This window comes from Thalassophryne amazonica, chromosome 6 (assembly GCF_902500255.1).
Source record: "Thalassophryne amazonica chromosome 6, fThaAma1.1, whole genome shotgun sequence".
In the NCBI taxonomy this organism is placed as follows: domain Eukaryota; kingdom Metazoa; phylum Chordata; class Actinopteri; order Batrachoidiformes; family Batrachoididae; genus Thalassophryne; species Thalassophryne amazonica.
In genome coordinates this window covers 7,852,308-7,875,456 of record NC_047108.1, presented here as the reverse complement: position 1 = coordinate 7,875,456, position 23,149 = coordinate 7,852,308, and the positions used below count along the sequence as shown (strand labels likewise).

The following is a 23,149-nucleotide window of genomic DNA, read 5'->3' as shown; positions in this document are numbered from 1 at the left end:
AAATTTTATTACAGAGATTAGAGCATGCCATAGGTATTAAAGGCACTGCGCTGCGGTGGTTTGAATCATATTTGTCTAATAGATTACAATTTGTTCATGTAAATGGGGAATCTTCTTCACAGACTAAAGTTAATTATGGAGTTCCACAAGGTTATGTGCTAGGACCAATTTTATTCACTTTATACATGCTTCCCTTAGGCAGTATTATTAGACGGTATTGCTTAAATTTTCATTGTTACGCAGATGATACCCAGCTTTATCTATCCATGAAGCCAGAGGACACACACCAATTAGCTAAACTGCAGGATTGTCTTACAGACATAAAGACATGGATGACCTGTAATTTCCTGCTTTTAAACTCAGATAAAACTGAAGTTATTGTACTTGGCCCCACAAATCTTAGAAACATGGTGTCTAACCAGATCCTTACTGTGGATGGCATTACCCTGACCTCTAGTAATACTGTGAGAAATCTTGGAGTCATTTTTGATCAGGATATGTCATTCAAAGCGCATATTAAACAAATATGTAGGACTGCTTTTTTGCATTTACGCAATATCTCTAAAATCAGAAAGGTCTTGTCTCAGAGTGATGCTGAAAAACTAATTCATGCATTTATTTCCTCTAGGCTGGACTATTGTAATTCATTATTATCAGGTTGTCCTAAAAGTTCCCTAAAAAGCCTTCAGTTAATTCAAAATGCTGCAGCTAGAGTACTGACGGGGACTAGAAGGAGAGACCATATCTCACCCATATTGGCCTCTCTTCATTGGCTTCCTGTTAATTCTAGAATAGAATTTAAAATTCTTCTTCTTACTTATAAGGTTTTGAATAATCAGGTCCCATCTTATCTTAGGGACCTCGTAGTACCATATCACCCCAATAGAGCGCTTCGCTCTCAGACTGCAGGCTTACTTGTAGTTCCTAGGGTTTGTAAGAGTAGAATGGGAGGCAGAGCCTTCAGCTTTCAGGCTCCTCTCCTGTGGAACCAGCTCCCAATTCAGATCAGGGAGACAGACACCCTCTCTACTTTTAAGATTAGGCTTAAAACTTTCCTTTTTGCTAAAGCTTATAGTTAGGGCTGGATCAGGTGACCCTGAACCATCCCTTAGTTATGCTGCTATAGACGTAGACTGCTGGGGGGTTCCCATGATGCACTGTTTCTTTCTCTTTTTGCTCTGTATGCACCACTCTGCATTTAATCATTAGTGATCGATCTCTGCTCCCCTCCACAGCATGTCTTTTTCCTGGTTCTCTCCCTCAGCCCCAACCAGTCCCAGCAGAGGACTGCCCCTCCCTGGGCCTGGTTCTGCTGGAGGTTTCTTCCTGTTAAAAGGGAGTTTTTCCTTCCCACTGTAGCCAAGTGCTTGCTCACAGGGGGTCGTTTTTGACCGTTGGGGTTTTACAATTATTGTATGGCCTTGCCTTACAATATAAAGCGCCTTGGGGCAACTGTTTGTTGTGATTTGGCGCTATATAAAAAAATTGATTGATTGATTGATTTCTTCTTATGAGCAGCTGTAAAAGTATGTTTATGATAGCTTTAACATCTTGTAATCAATCAGATGAGCTGCACTGTGATGCACTGTGCTGATGCCATCACTTGCACTCACACACAGTGTTTTTTCATTGTCTGCACAATGTTCGCGTGAAGTTCACATAATTAATGTGTGACAGAGATTTTGAAAATTAAAAATTTTCTTTGTGCACTTGCACTAAGCCACACACAGTTTACAACAGTTTACAATGGTTTGCGATGAGTTTACAATGAGTTTACTCTCCCGAATGGCAGATTGCCTGCAAGTGCGCGGAGCAAAGTCGTGCAAGTGTCAAGGCAGCTTTAGCCATCTCATGTTAAGGACTCCTGTTGGGATTCATGGTTTACTGTAACGGCCACGAGACGCACAAGGCCCTCAACAAGCAACCCCTAGATTAGTCAAGGTGTCACAACTGGTGTCGCTGGCTGAATGGACCCCTCTAAAAATCAGTCCACCCTGCGTTCACTGCGCGTGCGTCATTAGCTGCAGTTCACGGAGTAACACCTCGCTTCTGCTTCAAACTGCCTCCAGTGACAGATATCTGAAGCTTTTGTACAACAATCATTTCCACATAAATTTAGGATTATTTCATCATAAAGGATAGATGAAGTGATCAGAGTGCCATGGCTACATGAGCTGCTAGCTGATGTGTTCACTGCGCATCGGTCATCTCAAAGCATCACAGAGTTTCGCCTCGTTTCTGCCTAAAATGGCCTTGTTTCTGCTTAAAACTAACTTTAGAATGATTTAAGAGGTTTTACCTTGTCATCTGATGGTCAATAATTCCATTCATCCATTTGATTGCTTTGGTTGAAGAGACTGCTGTGGTCTGAAATGATGCATGCACAGTGAAGGCAGGCGGACTGATTTTTAGGTGGGGACCGTATAAAGACAACATATGGCAGCACTTCAGTGAAGTTTGGATAAATACAATGATAGGCTATCACTTTGCTGTGATAATTAATTGAAAAAAAAAATAGGAACCACTCCGCTATGCAAAAAAACCTTAAATTCTGTTGTTTAAACTCCAGAGAGGCCTGTTATTTATTTATTTGTTTACTGTATTTATATATTTATTGTTGCTGTTGTAATTTAAAAGTGTTTTTTTTGGAATAGTTCAAGAAGTTGAAGTTTATATATAGCTTGTTAAAGAGGTAATGCCTATTTATTTATTTGTTTGTTTGTTTATCTATTTATTTATTTATGTATACTGTATGAATAATAAGGTCAAGATTATCCCATGGTTCCAGCGTTCCAAGTGAATCCTCTTGTTGAACATTTAATCTTTTCAAGGGTGTCATACACATGCGTATGAAATGAATTGGCGGGGCGAAACACTTTTTCAGCTGTGACGGATCTAAAAAAATATATGTATAATCATCATCATCATCATATTGACACTTTTATCAAGCGTATGCTGTATATACAGTCTACCATGTCTCAGTTTTCTTCTGTTTGAGCTGTGAAAGGAGTTTTCGTGTCGGGGAAGCGCGTTAATTACCATATTCCCCATAATGCATTTAGCCCGTGTGGCGTTAAACTGAAACACTTGCTGTGTTTTTTTTGTTTGTTTGTTTGTTTGTTTGTTTGTTTTTGTTTGTTTTTGTACAACCCTTCAGCGCACTATTCCCGATTGTATGTTGATAAGTGTAACTGTTAGTGGTTTTCCAAACATTAATTGTAGGACACCATAAGTAAAAATGTCAGGTCGTGATATGAGATGTGGTAGAGCTGCATAACAAAACCGGTTGACGATGAGATCAAATGGATGTCTCATGGATTAAAACAATTTTTGGTTGCCCTTTTCTCAATAGGGCGAGAGTTGTAGTAACAGAAGTTGATTGAGGGTTTTTTTTGTTTTGTTTGTTTTTGTTAATATTATCACAGACGTAGTGATGTCGTTCAAATAACTGATGTTCTCAGCTGTTTCTCCGGTCGGCTGCTAGAATTAACACCAGATGCGCTTGTAAAGAACGTTTTCTTCGTGTTTTCGTGCTCTTTTTATGGCTTCAGCAAATTATCCTTTCAAAGTGTAACTTGAATGAAGTTGTTGATTTTAAATCGTATTAAGGACAAAAGTTGCTAATATTACTGATAAGAGCATCATTCGTTATGAAGCAGCAGGACCTTCGTGGCCAGGACGACGGTGGGGGATAGAACCCACGCGGCTCGCACCAAAAGACCATTCCTCTACCAGGTCAGCCAAAGGGGAACTCCCCGTTAGCCAAGCTAGCGGGAACATCTTTTCAATTGGGACCCGGGACTTTCATCTCGCTACACATCTCCCCACCATTTTTGACTTTGTCCCGAAGTCACAGGTGCATGTTAGCATACTCTGTGACCCACATCCTGTTCATGACGCCAGATTGAAGCAGCAGGACCTTCGTGGCCGGGACGACGGTGGGGGATCGTCTGTCGGTTGTGAATGACGCAACCGAAAGCTGTCTGAATCTTCTGAATGGTAGAAGAATTAACATCGTCCCGACGCGCGAATGCCTCCGCACGTCTTTCATTACAAAATCTCCTGTAACAGTGGAATCTGACGAAAAATGGCTGATGTTCACCTTTTCTGCCATTTCTCTGGTAGTCACATGACGTCCTGGATCAACACAGCCTTCACTTTGGAAATGATCTGGTCATTTCAGCCTGTCGATGGCCGATCGAAGCGCGGTGCACCGTCAGCCGCTGTGGGCCGTCTTTAATCCAGTTGTAATGCTCCTTAATCTGTGTGATGCCCAGAGTATCTTCACCGAAATCCATCTGAATTTTCTGAATGGTTTCCACCTGGCTGTCTCACACAGTTTCTTGAAAAATTTGATGCAGCGCTGCTCCAGCCGTTCAGACATTTTCCTGACAATGAAAATCCGACAAGGGGGGTGGACCAGGCGAATGACGCAACCGACGGGCGTGAAAAAAACTCACGCAAGCGCACGAAGGTTCAAGCTTGGCTGATGCAAGAGCACATGATTCAAATCCATATAGTTTTTGCAAAAAATAAAAAATATAAATATATAATATATATATATATATATACGAGGGCTGTCAATAAAGTATAGGTCCTTTTTATTTTTTCAAAAACTATATGGATTTCATTCATATGTTTTTACGTCAGACATGCTTGAACCCTCGTGCGCATGCGTGAGTTTTTCCACGCCTGTCGGTGACGTCATTCGCCTGTGAGCACTCCTTGTGGGAGGAGTCGTCCAGTCCCTCGTCGGAATTCCTTTGTCTGAAAAGTTGCTGAGAGACTGGCGCTTTGTTTGATCAAAATTTTTTCTAAACCTGTGAGACACATTGAAGTGGACACGGTTCGAAAAATTAAGCTGGTTTTCAGTGAAAATTTTAATGGCTGATGAGAGATTTTGAGGTGATACTGTAGCTTTAAGGACTTCCCACGGTCGCGCAGCGCTCTCAGGTGCCGTCGTCAGCCTGTTTCAAGCTGAAAACCTCCACATTTCAGGCTCTATTGATCCAGGACGTCGTGAGAGAACAGAGAAGTTTCAGAAGAAGTCGGTTTCAGCATTTTATCCGGATATTCCACTGTTAAAGGAGATTTTTTTTAATGAAAGACGTGCGGACGGGTCCGCGCGTCGGGACGCAGCCGACGCGGTGCGGCGGCACAGGAAAAACACCTCCGTGTTGATAACCATTTGTAAAATCCAGGCGGCCTTTGATGGCTTTCAGTGGAGTGAGTATATGAGAAATTGTTTAACAGCAGGACATGTTCCAACTTGTCCTTAAGGCTTCCAACAGAGGTGTTTTTCCTGTGGCAGAGCATCGCAGCGGCTGCGAGCCGACGCTGCAATCCGTCTGCACGTCTTTCATTAAAAAAATCTCCTTTAACAGTGGAATATCCGGATAAAATGCTGAAACCGACTTAAATTATTATTATTATTATTATTATTATTATTATTATTATTTACATTTATTTAACCAGGAAAGTCTCACTGAGATTAAAAATTTCTTTTGCAAAGGAGTCCTGGCCAAGAGGCAGAAAAAGTTACACTACAATTCGAATTAAATTCACACAATTAAAATAAAAAAGATTAACAAAAACAGTCACAATTTAAAGACGTTATATCAAGTCTGGACTTAAACGTGAAATAAGTTCAGTTAATTTCCAGTCTTTTTGCAACATGATCTACGTAGCCAGAGCTGAGTAAACAAAAGCCCTTTTTCGCAGTTCTGTGCAGGCAAATGGAACAAATAGAGAGCAACAAATGATCATTTGAAGGGGAAGAATAAGAATCAACGCTACCCTTAAAGACGTCTGTGCTGAGCCGCCTAAGTTTATATTCAGGCGTGCCCGTAATATTCATGATCGACTGGTTCATTCCCTTATGACCACTCCTGTCTCGACTACTTGGCTCTGCAGTCCACCAAAAAGGTTTTTAGATGTGTAATTATGCACAATGTTCTAATTCCACCAATGCAAAATGCTTCTCTCACCCCTGCACTTGTAAGCAATATTCCATTTCTTCTTTTACCAACTGTAACACTACACTTGTAATATACCTTTTAAAATGTCCTTGTGGATTGGCCTATATAGGCCAAACAAAACATTAACTCAAATTACAGATCCATATCCAGAATTTAACTTATGCCATGGCGAGACATTACAAACAGGCCAATCATGGCTCTCCGGCATCTTTAAAATTTTGGGGGATTGAGAAAATTACAGCTCCACCCAGCGGAGGTGATATCATTAACAAACTTTTGTGTAGGGAAGCATTTTGGATTTATACATTAGGTACTTTGGAACGGTTTGGTTTACTGATATATATCTGGTTTACTAGGGTACTGATATATTTTATGCTTGTTTTTAATTGGGATGGTGTGTTTCTAATTATGAACTGAGTGCAGCGCCTTGATTGATGGATGGTTAACGCCGCTTTACGCACGATGACACCTGGCCCTGTGTAGTATTTAAGGCTGTACCATCCATGTCTTTCAAGGACTCTGAGGAAGATATAATTTTTACATTGAAACGTGAGTCCCGTCATTGTTTATAAAGCGCCAAATTACAACAAAAGCCATCTCAATGTGCCTCACACAGAACAGTTCAACATAAAAAAAAAAAAAATTCAAATACCTAATTAAAAACAGAAGTAAAAGAATAAATCATAACAAAATAAAAACTACTCATAAGAAAGAGAATAAAAATAGGTTTTAAGTCTTGACTTAAAAATGTCCACGGACTCCAACTGCCTCACTGAGGGCCATGTACTGTGTCAGGAAAGATGACTTTAAGCTTGCTTTCAGTTTGTTTTCATCTTGGAATATAATACGTGCCATGGGATTAATATACATGCTGTTGGATTAAACTGCACAGTGTTTGGTACCTTACAGGAGTAAGTGAGGTCATACCGGACTTTTCCTTTGCAAATGGGGAGGCCCACGGAATGAACTCGGTGGTGAAGACGATGGAATATGTCTAAGAATGATTCTAACATGACAAGTATGATCAAATGAAGTATTAATGAGTTAAAATTAAGAGTTGATTAGAAAAAGTATGTTACAAATAAGTGAAATAAATGATTATATGAGTTGTTTTTCATAAAGAGTGCAGAGTCAGAGAAAAAGAGGAAGTGAAGAAGGTGTCGCAAGCAGGGCAAGTAAAGCTGATGTTAAACAACTGATCAAATGATTAAGATGTTGGTAAAAATTAAATGAATAATAAGGAATGAAAATGTTTGTATATGATCATATGAATTGTTTTTATGTGAAAGAGAGTTGTAATGAAATGATTGAATATGATTGATGTGATTTTGAAGAAATGATTTAAAAGAATGAATTCTCAGAAAAGCTGAAGTGTTAACAGAAAAGAGGAACTTGAGAAATACACTCAACAAAAATATAAACGCAACACTTTTGGTTTTGCTCCCATTTTGTATGAGATGAACTCAAAGATCTAAAACTTTTTCCACATACACAATATCACCATTTCCCTCAAATATTGTTCACAAACCAGTCTAAATGTGTGATAGTGAGCACTTATCCTTTGCTGAGATAATCCATCCCACCTCACAGGTGTGCCATATCAAGATGCTGATTAGACACCATGATTAGTGCACAGGTGTGCCTTAGACTGCCCACAATAAAAGGCCACTCTGAAAGGTGCAGTTTTGTCTTATTGGGGGGGATACCAGTCAGTATCTGGTGTGACCACCATTTGCCTCATGCAGTGCAACACATCTCCTTCGCATAGAGTTGATCAGGTTGTCAATTGTGGCCAGTGGAATGTTGGTCCACTCCTCTTCAATGGCTGTGCGAAGTTGCTGGATATTGGCAGGAACTGGTACACGCTGTCATATACGCCGGTCCAGAGCATCCCAAACATGCTCAATGGGTGACATGTCCAGTGAGTATGCCGGCCATGCAAGAACTGGGACATTTTCAGCTTCCAAGAATTGTGTACAGATCTTTGCAACATGGGGCCGTGCATTATCCTGCTGCAACATGAGGTGATGTTCTTGGATGTATGGCACAACAATGGGCCTCAGGATCTCGTCACGGTATCTCCGTGCATTCAAAATGCCATCAATAAAATGCACCTGTGTTCTTCGTCCATAACAGACGCCTGCCCATACCATAAACCCACCGCCACCATGGGCCACGCGATCCACAACATTGACATCAGAAAACCGCTCACCCACACGGCGCCACACACACTGTCTGCCATCTTCCCCGGACAGTGTGAACCGGGATTCATCCGTGAAGAGAACACCTCTCCAATGTGCCAAACGCCAGCGAATGTGAGCATTTGCCCACTCAAGTCGGTTACGATGACGAACTGGAGTCAGGTCGAGACCCCGATGAGGACGACGAGCATGCAGATGAGCTTCCCTGAGACAGTTTCTGACAGTTTGTGCAGAAATTCTTTGGTTATGCAAACCGATTGTTTCAGCAGCTGTCCGAGTGGCTGGTCTCAGACGATCTTGGAGGTGAACATGCTGGATGTTGAGGTCCTGGGCTGGTGTGGTTACACGTGGTCTGCGGTTGTGAGGCTGGTTGGATGTACTGCCAAATTCTCTGAAACGCAATACACGAGCAACAGCTCTGGCTGACATTCCTGCTGTCAGCATGCCAATTGCACACTCCCTCAAATCTTGCGACATCTGTGGCATTGTGCTGTGTGATAAAACTGCACCTTTCAGAGTGGCCTTTTATTGTGGACAGTCTAAGGCACACCTGTGCACTAATCATGGTGTCTAATCAGCATCTTGATATGGCACACCTGTGAGGTGGGATGGATTATCTCAGCAAAGGAGAAGTGCTCACTATCACAGATTTAGACTGGTTTGTGAACAATATTTGAGGGAAATGGTGATATTGTATATGTGGAAAAAGTTTTAGATCTTTGAGTTCATCTCGTACAAAATGGGAGCAAAACCAAAAGTGTTGCATTTATATTTTTGTTGAGTGTAAGTTACTGGTAAGGGCTGCGGAGATTTCCAGTAAGCAGAAGGAGAAGGGAGGAGGTTTTGAGTCAACAGCGTCCCCATGGTAACCAAGATCATCTGAGGACAACAAGAGTCAAGCACATATATAAACTGTGAAACACCAGAAAACGGGGTTATTCTTCCAGGGAGAGGTGCTGTTGCCACTACTCCCCTGCTACGAGGAGATCACAAGACTTGACCATCTTGTAAGCAGCATTTGGAATCGTGGAGTGAGAGGACTGGAGCAATAAAAGATCATTTGAGAGAGATTTCAACTCCCACTCAGGCCGTCCAGTCACGGAGTAGCAGAACAACGGAGAGTAACCACTGGCCTTAAGTCTGAGTGGGGAATGTTCAACGATTTCTCTCTCAAGGAACATCATCGCATACCAGAATGGATTAGATCAACTATTGGTTGATTGAAGACGGAATAAATTCTTATGTGGATTAACTTCCTGAAGGATTATAACATCACACAAGGATTGTGGTCAGCTAACAATTAACAGCTGATGAAGAGGAAATCAAGTTCATCGAGCTGGGGACCCTAACCTCAAAAACCTCCTTCCCTCACTCCTAGAAAAAAATTGTTAAGAAGTCAATCCAGTCCCAGTCAAAGTAAGATCAGTCAGAATTATTGAATCAAAAACAAAAATCTCTGCCAATCATTATTCTAATTATACTTGAATTACTGTTGTGAAATAATTACCATATAATCTATGTTGATTATGTTATTGGCACTTGCAAAACCTGCAATAAATTTCCAAGCATGCAGTTAAAGTGTTAAGGCTTGGACATTGGATTATTGATGCTTCTTAAGGTGTAAAAGTTAAAGTTTATTGGGTGTACAACATCAAAAGGCTCTAAAAGGTTAGTCTGGTTTTTTAATGAAAATAACACATCCTGGGGACTCGCTGTACGAGTCACTAAATTCAAAATCTAGCAACATTCCAAGAGCCCTGATCCATAAGAGGAGAGCTGCCGTTAACGGGCGTGGCCGGTTCGTATCCGGGTTCCTGAGAAGGCTATTCGACCGGGGTGCGAGATCAGCTTCAGCGGGGTGGACGTCCGGATGGAGGCAGTGAGCAGCTAGATGAATCTCCTCGCCACCAGCTTGAACAGCCTTTGTGCAGCCCTGCCGGGTAATACCCGTGGAGACACGAAGGTCGGACCCCAGAGACGGAGAGCTGGTTTTGTACACAAACACACTCATCGGAGGGTGAGCGTGTGCCGTGTATCTAAAAGAACGGGATCTGACACGTGGCACCCGACCAGGGACCTGACGAAGTGTAGTCGGGTCCGAGGAAGAATCCTGGCCAAGGGACAGTCTTTGCCATTGGATAGGTGGAAAGCCCCTGAGTGGATCACCAAAGGAGACAGTGTTGTGGAGAGTGTCAGCTGATGGCCTGTATAGGTCCAGTAACGGCTTGAAACATATCTGTCCTCCAGAGGTGTGAAAATTTGGAGGCGACCACCAGAAGGACGACGTAAAGACAACAGGAGTAAGTATCCCAGGGAGCTGGGATCAAGGACGAGAAGCAGACGTGTCACTGCTGGATCGTCTGGACTGGGACGAGAAGCAGACGGGGATAGCCTGCTGGATCATCACGAAACGACGAGGAAGGGAAGCAGGCGAGGGAGCCTGCTGGATCGGATCGTCAAGAGAGCAGGTATGAGAGTATACCGTGCAAAATGGTGATCTACAAGAGAGAATGGGATCATCAACCCGTGAAGTTCCTGAGGGGAGAAGCGGGAAAAGGAGCAGCTGATTTGGAGTTAACCTCTGGAATTAGCGCTGAATAGCCAAGTAGTCTGTCACTCATCCCTGACTCAAGGCGCCAAGAGAGGCTTTAAGGGGCAGATGACTCGAGACGACAAGGACCATAGTTGAAGTCAAGGAGACGACAGTGGTGGAATCGACAATCTCAGCAACCGAGAGAATAAAGGGAGGACAATCATTACGAAACAGTAAGGTTAGTATTAAGAATAAGCAGTGAAAATATGGCTGACGGAGAGCCAGGACCCGTAGCAAACCCTGAATCCGGACATGAAGGGACAAAAGAAGTGGATTTTCGGCCACACAGAGTGGTGTTGTATGGATGAGGATATGATACTTGGGCAGAAACAGTTCAAAATATGTCATAGATCAAAGTGTGGAAACTGATGAAGAATGTTTCTAACAAGATATGGCAGGAACTATACACACATTAGGGATATATTATCCAGGTAAGCATAAGGAGGGGCAAATCCTGGCCATTTTGGGGAGCCCACCAGTCCCAAAGGACAAAATGGGGACCAGAGAGTGGCTTGAATGGTGGTCCAAACTTCTCGGAGAAGAATGGAAAAGAGGACAAATCACCACCTTAATAAGTCCTGAGAAAAGTTATGACTCCGTAGTAAAAATGACAGCTGGGTTGTTGGGAGTAGAGACGGTCCTGGTTGATGTTAAAGCAAATTCAGCGTCCATATATGCTGAGTTTAAGTCCATGGCAGAAAGGCTAAAAGGGTTCAGAAGAATGCTTAAGGAACAATATCCTATTTCCCCATATTCCCCATTTACATGAACAAATTGTAATCTATTAGACAAATATGATTCAAACCACCGCAGCGCAGTGCCTTTAATACCTATGGCATGCTCTAATCTCTGTAATAAAATTTTATGGTCAACAGTATCAAAAGCAGCACTGAGGTCTAACAGAACAAGCACAGAGATGAGTCCACTGTCCAAGGCCATAAGAAGATCATTTGTAACCTTCACTAATGCTGTTTCTGTACTATGATGAATTCTAAAACCTGACTGAAACTCTTCAAATAGACCATTCCTATATGAGTGGAAGTCAGATCTTCGATAATGAAGATGAAGGCAAGATAGATTTCCAGGCTGAATCCGAACAAAGTGATGAGGGACACAACCCAGAGGGAAGTGGAGATGAATCAATATCCCCGGGAGGTCCTAATCCTGGGGGAAATGTTCAAGAATATAAAAGCCTGGACCAGCTCCACACAAGCTTTGACCCAGAGTGGCCAAATTTGCCCTTAGGAAGTGTGAGAGGAACAACCTCAACAGTTAAAAAACAGACAGAACGCCTGGTTGAGCAGGATAAAAGACGAAGAAGCCTTCAGGGAGTGTCTGGACAGATATTCCATCAATCGCCGGAATGTGGGCCCAGACGCTTGGGACAGCTTAAAGCTGAAGAATGCGTTGCCGGACCGAGTTACCATATTAAAGAGGAAGGGCGTTCGCAGGAGATCTTTAGAAAATCTAAAGCAAAAACCCACCATGTATACATTGAATCTGACTACATGGAGGACTTGGACCCTATGCCCGAAGGAACTAAAAAAATGGTGGCCCAAGATGGAAGACGGGCATATCATTATTTTGGCAGTCCTTGGGATATAGATGGAGATAGTCTCATTGTCTTCACAAATCCCAGACTGAAAATTGCCAACCGAAAATTCCGAGCAAAGCTCAAGGAGCGGGCAGGCAGAGAATACCAAGAAGAGCTTAAGACTATAAAAGGGAGAGGTCTGGACGGTAGATCGATGGTGATAACAAGCGCACCACGAATGACTTATCATGCACTCATACATGTGCCCTTTGAAAGCTACCCAGGGAGAGAAAATTCAATTGAATACATGGAGGAGATGCTGAAAACTCTGGGAACAGCTATTGATTTGGCTAAAGAATGCCAGCATCGGCGGGTAGTGATATGTGTGGACGGATTACGATCTGGACATATTTCAATTCAATTTCAATTTTTTTTTTTTTATATAGCGCCAAATCACAACAAACAGTTGCCCCAAGGCGCTTTATATTGTAAGGCAAGGCCATACAATAATTATGTAAAACCCCAATGGTCAAAACGACCCCCTGTGAGCAAGCACTTGGCTACAGTGGGAAGGAAAAACTCCCTTTTAACAGGAAGAAACCTCCAGCAGAACCAGGCTCAGGGAGGGGCAGTCTTCTGCTGGGACTGGTTGGGGCTGAGGGAGAGAACCAGGAAAAAGACATGCTGTGGAGGGGAGCAGAGATCGATCACTAATGATTAAAAGCAGAGTGGTGCATACACAGCAAAAAGAGAAAGAAACAGTGCATCATGGGAACCCCCCCAGCAGTCTACGTCTATAGCAGCATAACTAAGGGATGGTTCAGGGTCACCCGATCCAGTCCTAACTATAAGCTTTAGCAAAAAGGAAAGTTTTAAGCCTAATCTTAAAAGTAGAGAGGGTGTCTGTCTCCCTGATCTGAATTGGGAGCTGGTTCCACAGGAGAGGAGCCTGAAAGCTGAAGGCTCTGCCTCCCATTCTACTCTTACAAACCCTAGGAACTACAAGTAAGCCTGCAGTCTGAGAGCGAAGCGCTCTATTGGGGTGATATGGTACTACGAGGTCCCTAAGATAAGATGGGACCTGATTATTCAAAACCTTATAAGTAAGAAGAAGAATTTTAAATTCTATTCTAGAATTAACAGGAAGCCAATGAAGAGAGGCCAATATGGGTGAGATATACTCTCTCCTTCTAGTCCCCGTTAGTACTCTAGCTGCAGCATTTTGAATTAACTGAAGGCTTTTTAGGGAACTTTTAGGACATATGACATGGGAAGAGGCAGAAAAGGTTGCCATGGCAGCCGTGAACCTACACATGCGTACCCCAGGAGTATGGGGATCAATGAGAGAAATTGTGGTGGTCACTAGCAATGAGCAGGAGCAAGATCAAGTGAGAAGGGCACTTGAAGCGGTGAACCTAGGACCAAATAGAGCAGGTCCAAAGAAGGGTGCAGTTGGAGCTAGTGGAGTGGCAACTAGTCCCCCGCTAGTGATGCAGTCCATCCCCACGGCGACAAGTGATAAAAGATCAGTTCATGCTGTGGGAGTGCAGCAATTAAGGATTAAAACCCCATGACGAACATTAAAACGAGTTACAAGTGGGCTCCAGACTATCATACACCCCACAAGCTCCCAATCTTGGATGAGAGAGCCTTTCCAGGCTCCTCCACCGGATAATGGAGAAGAGGATCCTATATTCATTCCTCTACCTGTCATAAATACCGAAGCAACCGGGTCACCCCGAAGGTCAGAACAAAACAGGGACCCACAACCACAAGACCCACGTCCTTCCCATGAATCTGATATGGATGAGGACCAGGAAAGAGAGTCTGAAGAGGAGATCAATCCACAAGACTCGGAAGAGGATGAACCGCTATCTGTGGTAGGGGAAAGAGAAGTCTCACGCCCAGAACTACGAACTGGACGCTACCAAGGACGAAAGAAAGAAGTTGGGGTGTATAATGTGCATGTAGCCTCAGAGAGAATTGCAAGAGATGTCAGGGTCAACCCAGTGGAGACCCGAGATAAGCGACAAAGCTATGCTCCAGAAGTTGGACAAACTGGGTATGACATCCCAGAAGAGTGGATTGAGCGACAAGGTGAAAAGAAAACTCTCGAGGTAACAGCTACTGTTGGAGAGTGGGCTAATATACTAATGTGGCCCTTCTATCCTACACTGACTGCCTGTAAAGAGTTAACAAATAACTTCAGAGTCGCCTATTTAGGCGTTGCCCATGATGTGATGTTGAGAAAACTAAAAACAGCAGCTTTACGCTGGTCACGGCAAGTGTTGAGAGAAACTAATGAAGAAAATCTGGATGATGAGAGAGAAACAATTCCACCATCATCAGGATTACAAGCGAGCCTTCAGGACTTTCCTGCTGGATCTAGAGAGCAAAGTCTGCCAGCAATTCAAGCTGAAATTCAAGCAGATGGCAGGGAATTTCCGGGAATTCAAGAAATTAAAGATGCTGGTGAGAGAGAAAGAACCAAATGAGGACCTAAAGGACTATTTGAAAGAAGTGTGGCCCCTTATCGACAGAGCTTCTAACAGCGAAGAGGGTAAATCTATGTGGCTGGCCCAAGTTACCAGTCAACCCATCAGTCGGGGTGAACCAGCACGAAACCATTATGCCAGGTTAGTGTTGGAAGATCCCAATGATGAAGATTCCCATATTGCTCGAGCTAAAGCTGGACTAGACAAAGGTCAAACTGTTGTGTGGGCCGCTGAAGAGGAGGTACTGCTGGCCCACCACCACCAGAGGGCGCCCTGCTTGGAGTGCGGGCTCCAAGCACGAGAGGGCGCCAGACCCAGAAGAAGTGACAGCTGTCACTCATCCTCTGCACCAGCTGTCACTCGTTATCATCACTACCATAAAAGCCGGACTGCAACTCCACCTCCCCGCCGAGAAATCGACTACCAGTACCAAGGTAATTTCTCTGCTGACTAACACTGTGTGTGTGTAATAACTTGAACCTCTATTGCAGCCGCTTTCCTGGAGTGTTGCCTTATCTGGAGGATTGGCGTTTGGTGTGACAGCGACAGCTTCGCGTCACACCCCATCACAGATAAGTGGTTGACCAGGAGCTGCACGAGTGTGTGTGATTTGGAGGTGGAGGTGCTCCCTCCCAACTGTGTTTGGACTGTAAATTACTGAGTGTGCGGACTCACACTCATACATCATCTTTCTGTTTTCTGCCAGCAGTACCAGGGTCGACAGCCGAAGACAGAGGCCACCTGGGGACTCGGGACTTGGCGGCTCCGGTGTTCTTCAGACCGTTGGTGGTGGAAGCCGTGTGGGACGCGGCTTCTCTCTCGTCGGGCGTCTTCTATCTTTGAGCCTGCCCACACGTCACCTGGTGTTTATTGACTGTGAAAATTACGACACATTTCGTTGTGTATTATCACAACATTAAATTGTTACCTTTTGGCTTACTCATTGTCCGTTCATTTGCGCCCCCTGTTGTGGGTCCGTGCTACGACACCTTCCCAACACAAACATTAGTTCAAGTTTGGCATGTGCTAAAACAGACGATTTTGCCACAACGCTATGTTAGGGCACTGAGAGAGGTCACTAAGGGAAGAAGAGGGGAGATAACCTTTGTGAAAATGCCCATAGACAGCACTACAGTCCCACAAATGGACACGGTGGTGAAGAGCTGGGATCTGGAGCAGCAGTTCTATGAGGAAAAGAGGAAGAAGGAGAGCACACTGAGATCAGGACAAAAACCGGTGGGAGTGGAGAAAAGAAATTCAGTGCCAAAACCACCACCTCCTCAGCCGCATCAAACACCACAGAGGAATAATCAAAGGCCTCCAGCTGGACAATGGAGCTCTCGGCCGAGAGGTCCACCACCTCCACCACCACAATCGCGACCTACACCTGCACCTCGTAGTGGTGGCTATCTCCCTAAAGAGGAGTACGACAAATTAACTCCAGAACAAAGGAAAGCCCTCCAGGAAGTCCGCCAAGCCTCAGTGGCAGCTGGAGGGCAGAAGAAGTAATGGCTTTGGAGGCGCGGGTCACGCTAGACCATGCCTACTGGGAGGGGGACAATATCTACACTGATGTGGATGGAGAACCGTACCTGGTGGACATGGGAGCAGAGGTGTCCATGACCCGCAGAAGCCTCGAGACCAAAGGATACCTACTGATCCAGTATGCAAATGCGGCAACAGAGAAAAGACCATTTGGAATATGGAAAGGGGTAGTTTGGATAAAAGGCCCCTTTAATTTGATAACAGTCAAGGATTTGAGAGAATTGCATTGGCCCAAAAGGCTTCAAAATCTGATAAGACGACGAGTGAAAAAATTACAGGCAAGAGTTGTACGAATGGATATGACTCCAGTTGGAAAGAGTCCGGTAAGCTGGTACAAAGAAGTGGATGTACCAGCTGTCACAGAAGAAAAGATTGAAGAAAGTGATTTCTCTGAAGCAGGGAAAGAAAAATTCAGGGGAAATTATCTCCGAAGCTAAAGTAGCACGATTTAAAAATGATTGTGGAGATTTGGGGGCTAAATACATTCATGTCATTGAAGGAGGAGTACATCCACCGGTGCGACAATATCCCTTGAACCCTGGAGCGGTTGAGGAAATGGATAAAATAGTAAAAGAACTGGAAGCTTTGGGGATCATTCGAGTGGAATTGAATCCGATCACTAACAGCCCTATCCAAGCAGTTAAGAAGCCAGAGTCAGCAGGAGGAGGCTGTAGACCAGTAATCAACTTCAAGGCTCTCAATCGACGAACAATAGCCAATAGAGCGAGTTTGATAAATCCCCAAGGAGCACTGAAAACGCTCCAAATTAAGAGATACAAATCATGCACTGATCTGGCAAATGGATTCTTTTCCCTGCGATTAGCAAAACAGTCACAAGGGAAAACAGCATTCACACATAAAGGGAAAAGTTATGTGTGGCAACGACTCCCGCAGGGATACAGAAATTCACCAAATGTGTTCTAAGCAGCAGTAATGGAAATATTAAAAGATCTGGGAGTAACAGTAACATCATCTACATCGATGATGTGTTTATCGCAGATGATGATGAAAATGAACACCTAATGCGGCTGCAAAAGGTGATTCAGAAGCTCACAGAAGCTGGATTAAAACTCAACCTGAAGAAATGTCAGTTTGGACAATTCAAGGTTAACTATTTGGGATTCCAGGTATCATCAGACCTGGGACTCTCAGAAGTATACCAAGAAAAATTGAGTCAGATTAAACCACCGCAATCTGAGAATGACCTACAGAAAATATTGGGATTGTGTAACTATGTGAGAGATCACGTTCCACACTATCAGAGATACGCAAAGCCCCTTTATGCTCGTCTCAAGAAGAAACCTAATGGACAAGAGCAAAAGCAATGGATTTGGACAGCTGCAGATCAGGATTGCTTGGAAAAGCTAAAGAAAGCCATTCAAGATGCAGTTAGGCTGGAGCCACATAGTCTGACTACTCGTCTGTTAGCCGAAATAAGCTGTGAAGAAGAGGATTCGGTGGTAAAAGTGAGCAACGAAGGAGGGGGTATGGTAACTTTGTGGAGCTATACTCTGTCTTCAATTGAGAGAAAATATCCACCGGAAGAAAAAGAACTGGCAGTCCTGGCTAGATATTGGAGTGTGTTAAAAGAACTTGCACAAGGTCAGGGAATAAAAGTTGTTACTCAAAGCCAAGTCCACCGGTTCCTAAGGAAAGGAACTATTGAGAGTACTAAAGCCACAAATGCCAGATGGGGAAGGTGGGAGGACATCCTGCTAGACCCTGAGCTGGAAATTGGGCCAAAACAGTCGGCGACAAAAAAGTTGCCAAAGGAGAGGCAACTCCCTATGGAGCCATGTCAATCAATCAATTTTTTTACATAGCGCCAAATCACAACAAACAGTCGCCCCAAGGCGCTTTATATTGTAAGGCAAGGCCATACAATAATTATATGACTGGACTATGTACACTGTTGGGTCAAAGAAGGGTACAGACAATATAGCTTATTGGGGCTATATTCTGAAGTATCAAGATAAGGAGAAATATCATCAAAAAGGTCAAACGCCAGGGAGTGCCCAAGCCGGAGAAGTTACATCAATACTGGAAGGACTCTTGGAGTTAAACAAGAGGAGAGTAAAAAGGGCTAAAGTGGTTACAGACAGTCATTACTGCGCACAAGCCCTGAAAGAGGACTTATCCATTTGGGAAGAAAATGGATTCGATGGAGCTAAGGGGAAGCCTGTAGCTCATATGAATTTGTGGAGGAAAATAGCCGAGTTGAGGCTAACAATGGACTTAGATGTGGTACATCAGAAGGCCCATGTAAAAGAAGGAGCACATTGGAGCGGGAACAAAGAAGTGGACCGCTATGTGCAGCTGAGAAAAGTCGTCGTTGTCGGGATCGAGAAGTGGGAACAGACACCCAAGGGAAGGGTAGTTCCAAAAGAGTCCGTGAAAGAAGTGGTGCTGGCCGTACATGAAGCGCTTGGCCATGCAGGCACCATTCCCACACGGAAGGAGCTGGAGAAACTGCAACTTTGGATTCCGAGAAACCAAGTCTGCCGAGTTCTCAAAGACTGTGAAGTATGTGGTCCATACAATGCAGGACGACGAGGACAAAGGGTGGATGGTTTCACCATAAAGAGTACTGTTCCATGGGGATCAGTATGCATGGATGTTGCCGGGCCCATGGGGGTGACCGGTAAGAAAGGAGAAAAGTATCTGTTGGTGCTTGTGGACTCTATGTCGGGCTATGTGACTGTTAAGCCTGTGAGAAAAGCCAACGGCAGCAGTGTGATCAGCATGTTGGATCAAGTGTGTACAAATCTGGGGATACCTAGGGAGCTGAGAACGGACAATGGGACACATTTCCGCAATGCTCAGGTCGACCAGTGGTGCCAGAAAAATGGAGTAATGAGAATTTACTCGCCCCCATACACTCCTCAAGCAAATGGAGTCGTGGAAAGGGCTATTGGACTGGTGAAAAACTGGATTGGGAAAAATGCTAACACGAGGGAATGGAGTACTAAGGCCCTGGAAATTGGACAGGCCCTGAATGACCGCCATCGTGCCTGCAGGCCCACCCCTTCGCAAGAACTGAACCAATGCCCATTTTCGACACCGGAAGTGGGGCGGAGTCAGACTAAAAAGGATGGAGAACCAGAACCAAAGATCCCATTTAAGGTTGGACAGAAGGTGTGGGTGAGAGCTCGAGATCACCTAACCAACACTGCTGTTAAACCTAAGTATGAGACCACAGATACAGTAGTGAAGATACTGGACAGTAACACAGTAGAGTTGAAGAAGAAGGGAATCCAAGGAGTGGAGCAGCTGAAGCCAACTCCTAACTAGACGAAACCAGGAGCTAAACATGGCCAAAAACACCCAAGATCTTCCACCCTTCGTCAGAATGGCCACTGTCAATGGGGTGGTTGCCTTAAGAAGAACAAAAGATGGCCTCTGGACAGGCAGAGCCCTGAAGAAACTATATCATGCATGGGGAAATAAAGCAGCAAAACCGAAGAAGAAGTCAGCCGAGTACCACGTGACACCCGAAGAATGGGTGAGAAAGAGGAGGATACAATCTATGGGGGGAGTGGCTAGCAGAGTGGACACTCCTAGTAGGCCAGACCAAACGATTAAGGTGCGGCTCATAGTGCTGATGGTGTTGGTCCCCTATTTGGGGGTTTACTCTGTCGGAGCACATGTTGACCTCCTGGAGGAACAGCAGCAGTCGTTACACCAACCGACTCAAGGTGAAGAAAAATCAGGAAAGCCTCGGAGTCGCTGGATGTTTCCCTCCATTTTCCGTGGGACAAGGAAGAAGTAAAAAGAAGCGGCTGTTTGCAAAATGTCGCAAGGACCAGATGTAAATAGAGTACCCATTATTAATAATCGAGGAAGACTTGGACCCTATATACAATGTGGCCTTGGTGCTGAGAAACTATACTTAAATTGGCCAGAAAAAGATTTTGAGGAAGAAGACTGGGAACTAGCATCTAACGGATATTATGTCACAAATTATGAATATAAAAGAGATGCCGACTTAACAGAGACAACAGGACAAAAATGACTTGCTGAACAAGTGCTGAGCGAGGAAAGTCTGCGGCGTTGGTACATAAAAGGATGCAGAAGAATACCCCGATCGGTTCCAAGATGTCCAGATACCTACCCCTGGATATTAAATGTGGTTTACCTACAACTCAACGGCCTGAGATTCACATTGAGATGGGGGATTAATTACGTTGAGCCACTCCAAGGAGTCTATGTTAAAATATACCTTAACCAGTGCTTGATCTGGAAAACAAGCCCCAACATGCGACGTCAATTGAACAGACGACTGCAAGACCCAAGATATCATGTTTTAGATAACCAGACATTAAATTTGAGAGTTATCGATCAACCTCGGGCCTGTGTGAGCTGCCTACCCCCAACCATACCAATGATTTTTGTAAATCGAGACTTCTTCTACCTGTACAAAAGAGGAGTCTGGAACTGTTGTCAAGCAAGAAAAATTCAGCTTCAAATTGAGCCTGAGGATCAAGAAGAGAAGCCTATAGTTCCCCTTTATCTAGCCTTATCACAGACCAGGTATTCTGGAAAAGAGTTTTGGCAGCATTGGCAAGATCTATGGAACTATGTACCCCCACATCAGGTACAGAGGATCCCTGAGGGACCCCTCCCTAAACCCGACAGAATAATTGTTACGATGTGGAAGTGGGCGTGGAAAGGAATGGATTCAGAACTTAAGCACCCATCTCCCATCTACACTCATCTCTTTAAGAGACAACAACTATTCCCTATGGTGGTGCATCTTGGCAGAAAGAGAAGGAGACTGATGGCGGTGTGACAACTCACTCTGAATCATGCCGCGGACCTTCAAACTGGATGAAAATAATGTAAATAGTCTACGATCCGGGCTTGGAGGACTTACACCATACTTGGACTTACCCTACAAGAAAATATGTTTAAACTGGCCAGAAAAGGATTACAAAGAAAAAGGATGGTTGCTGGGAACAGGAGGATACTTTGTAGATAATGACTCATATAAAAGGACTGCTGACCTTGCAGAGCCTGGGATATACACTCCTCTGGAAGCTATCGTGGACAAAGTTGGACAACACTGGAATTGCCCTGGGGTTGGATGGAAGTTTTACCCAATTCCCCGGTGTCCAGACTCATACCCCTGCATCTTGAACGTAGTGCATGTACAGAAAAGGGGCTACAGGTTTAAAATAAGGTGGGGACCTAATTATGTGGATCCATTACAGGGAATGTATGTGGATATTTGGCTTGGATCTTTCCAGATTTGGACCAGTAGTCCCTATATGTTTAAAAGACTTCAACTACAAGAGGCACGTTCAACTTTCTGTTTGATTGAGAACCAAACTTTGCCAATATGCACGACAGTACAGTACCTTGACATCGAGAAAGGCGGAAGTCTCCCGCCTATTAGAAGTGGATGGCGAACCAGAGTACTAGTGGGGCTTTGGCAACCTCCAAAGGCTATACTGATACGACTTAGCATAAAGTCGGGAAGAGGACTATTTCGGAGATCAACTCCTCTGTACTCTGTGATGGCGCAGTATGTCTACAGTGGAACGGCATATTGGGATGCCTATGAGGATATCTTGCACCTACGTAGAGAACTGAATCCTGCCTCTTCACAGTGTTTCTACACACCCCAGGGACCACCGCCTGAAATGAAGGAGGTGACAGTCGTCACTTGGAAATGGGCGTGGCGAGGACTAGATATTAGACTCCCATGGCCATCTCCCTTGTTAGTCACCCTTCTTCAGCAACGAGCATCAAGCGTCTCTGTTGGGAGCACAAGACAAACAACAGCACCTAAGATCATCTATCTCTGAGATGGAAGAACCACGGGAAGACAGCGTGATCACCACGCAACCTCAAAGAACCAACGAAAGACCAAGAGAAGAAGAGTTTGGCATAGAAATGCCACTACTGCAACAACCCCAAAAGATGGAGCCGCTGCCACCAGTACCAAGTGAATTCTACTATGAAAATGTTGGAAGAAAGCAGCAGCAACAAAGACAGCCGCGAAAAAAAAGTGCCTCCAATGTTGGAGTTGGATGGCCAGAATTACAGCATTATTAGTCGGCATTGCTGTACTTCTAGCTATCCTGTACTACTATGGTAGTACGCCCTGGACCTTAACCCATATCAGGGTCCAGTACGCAACAACTAAAACTTTCCAACAGACATGTTGGGGAGTTGAATCAAGAAACACCTACATGATATGGGACCAAAATTCTACAGAGAATGTATAAAGTATATTCACTTTATACATGCTTCCCTTAGGCAGTATTATTAGACGGTATTGCTTAAATTTTCATTGTTACGCAGATGATACCCAGCTTTATCTATCCATGAAGCCAGAGGACACACACCAATTAGCTAAACTGCAGGATTGTCTTACAGACATAAAGACATGGATGACCTCTAATTTCCTGCTTTTAAACTCAGATAAAACTGAAGTTATTGTACTTGGCCCCACAAATCTTAGAAACATGGTGTCTAACCAGATCCTTACTCTGGATGGCATTACCCTGACCTCTAGTAATACTGTGAGAAATCTTGGAGTCATTTTTGATCAGGATATGTCATTCAAAGCGCATATTAAACAAATATGTAGGACTGCTTTTTTGCATTTACGCAATATCTCTAAAATTAGAAAGGTCTTGTCTCAGAGTGATGCTGAAAAACTAATTCATGCATTTATTTCCTCTAGGCTGGACTATTGTAATTCATTATTATCAGGTTGTCCTAAAAGTTCCCTAAAAAGCCTTCAGTTAATTCAAAATGCTGCAGCTAGAGTACTGACGGGGACTAGAAGGAGAGAG

The 23,149-nt window shown here is 44.0% G+C and overlaps 1 long non-coding RNA gene across 1 annotated transcript; it reads left to right on the top strand.

The window, feature by feature from the left end:
- The first annotated feature begins 1,969 nt into the window (after nucleotides 1-1,969).
- On the top strand, nucleotides 1,970-22,149 carry LOC117511567. The gene is made up of 3 exons (XR_004560968.1): nucleotides 1,970-2,068; nucleotides 7,757-7,759; nucleotides 22,139-22,149. It is a non-coding gene; the product is annotated as an uncharacterized LOC117511567 (long non-coding RNA).
- The last annotated feature ends 1,000 nt before the right edge of the window (nucleotides 22,150-23,149 follow it).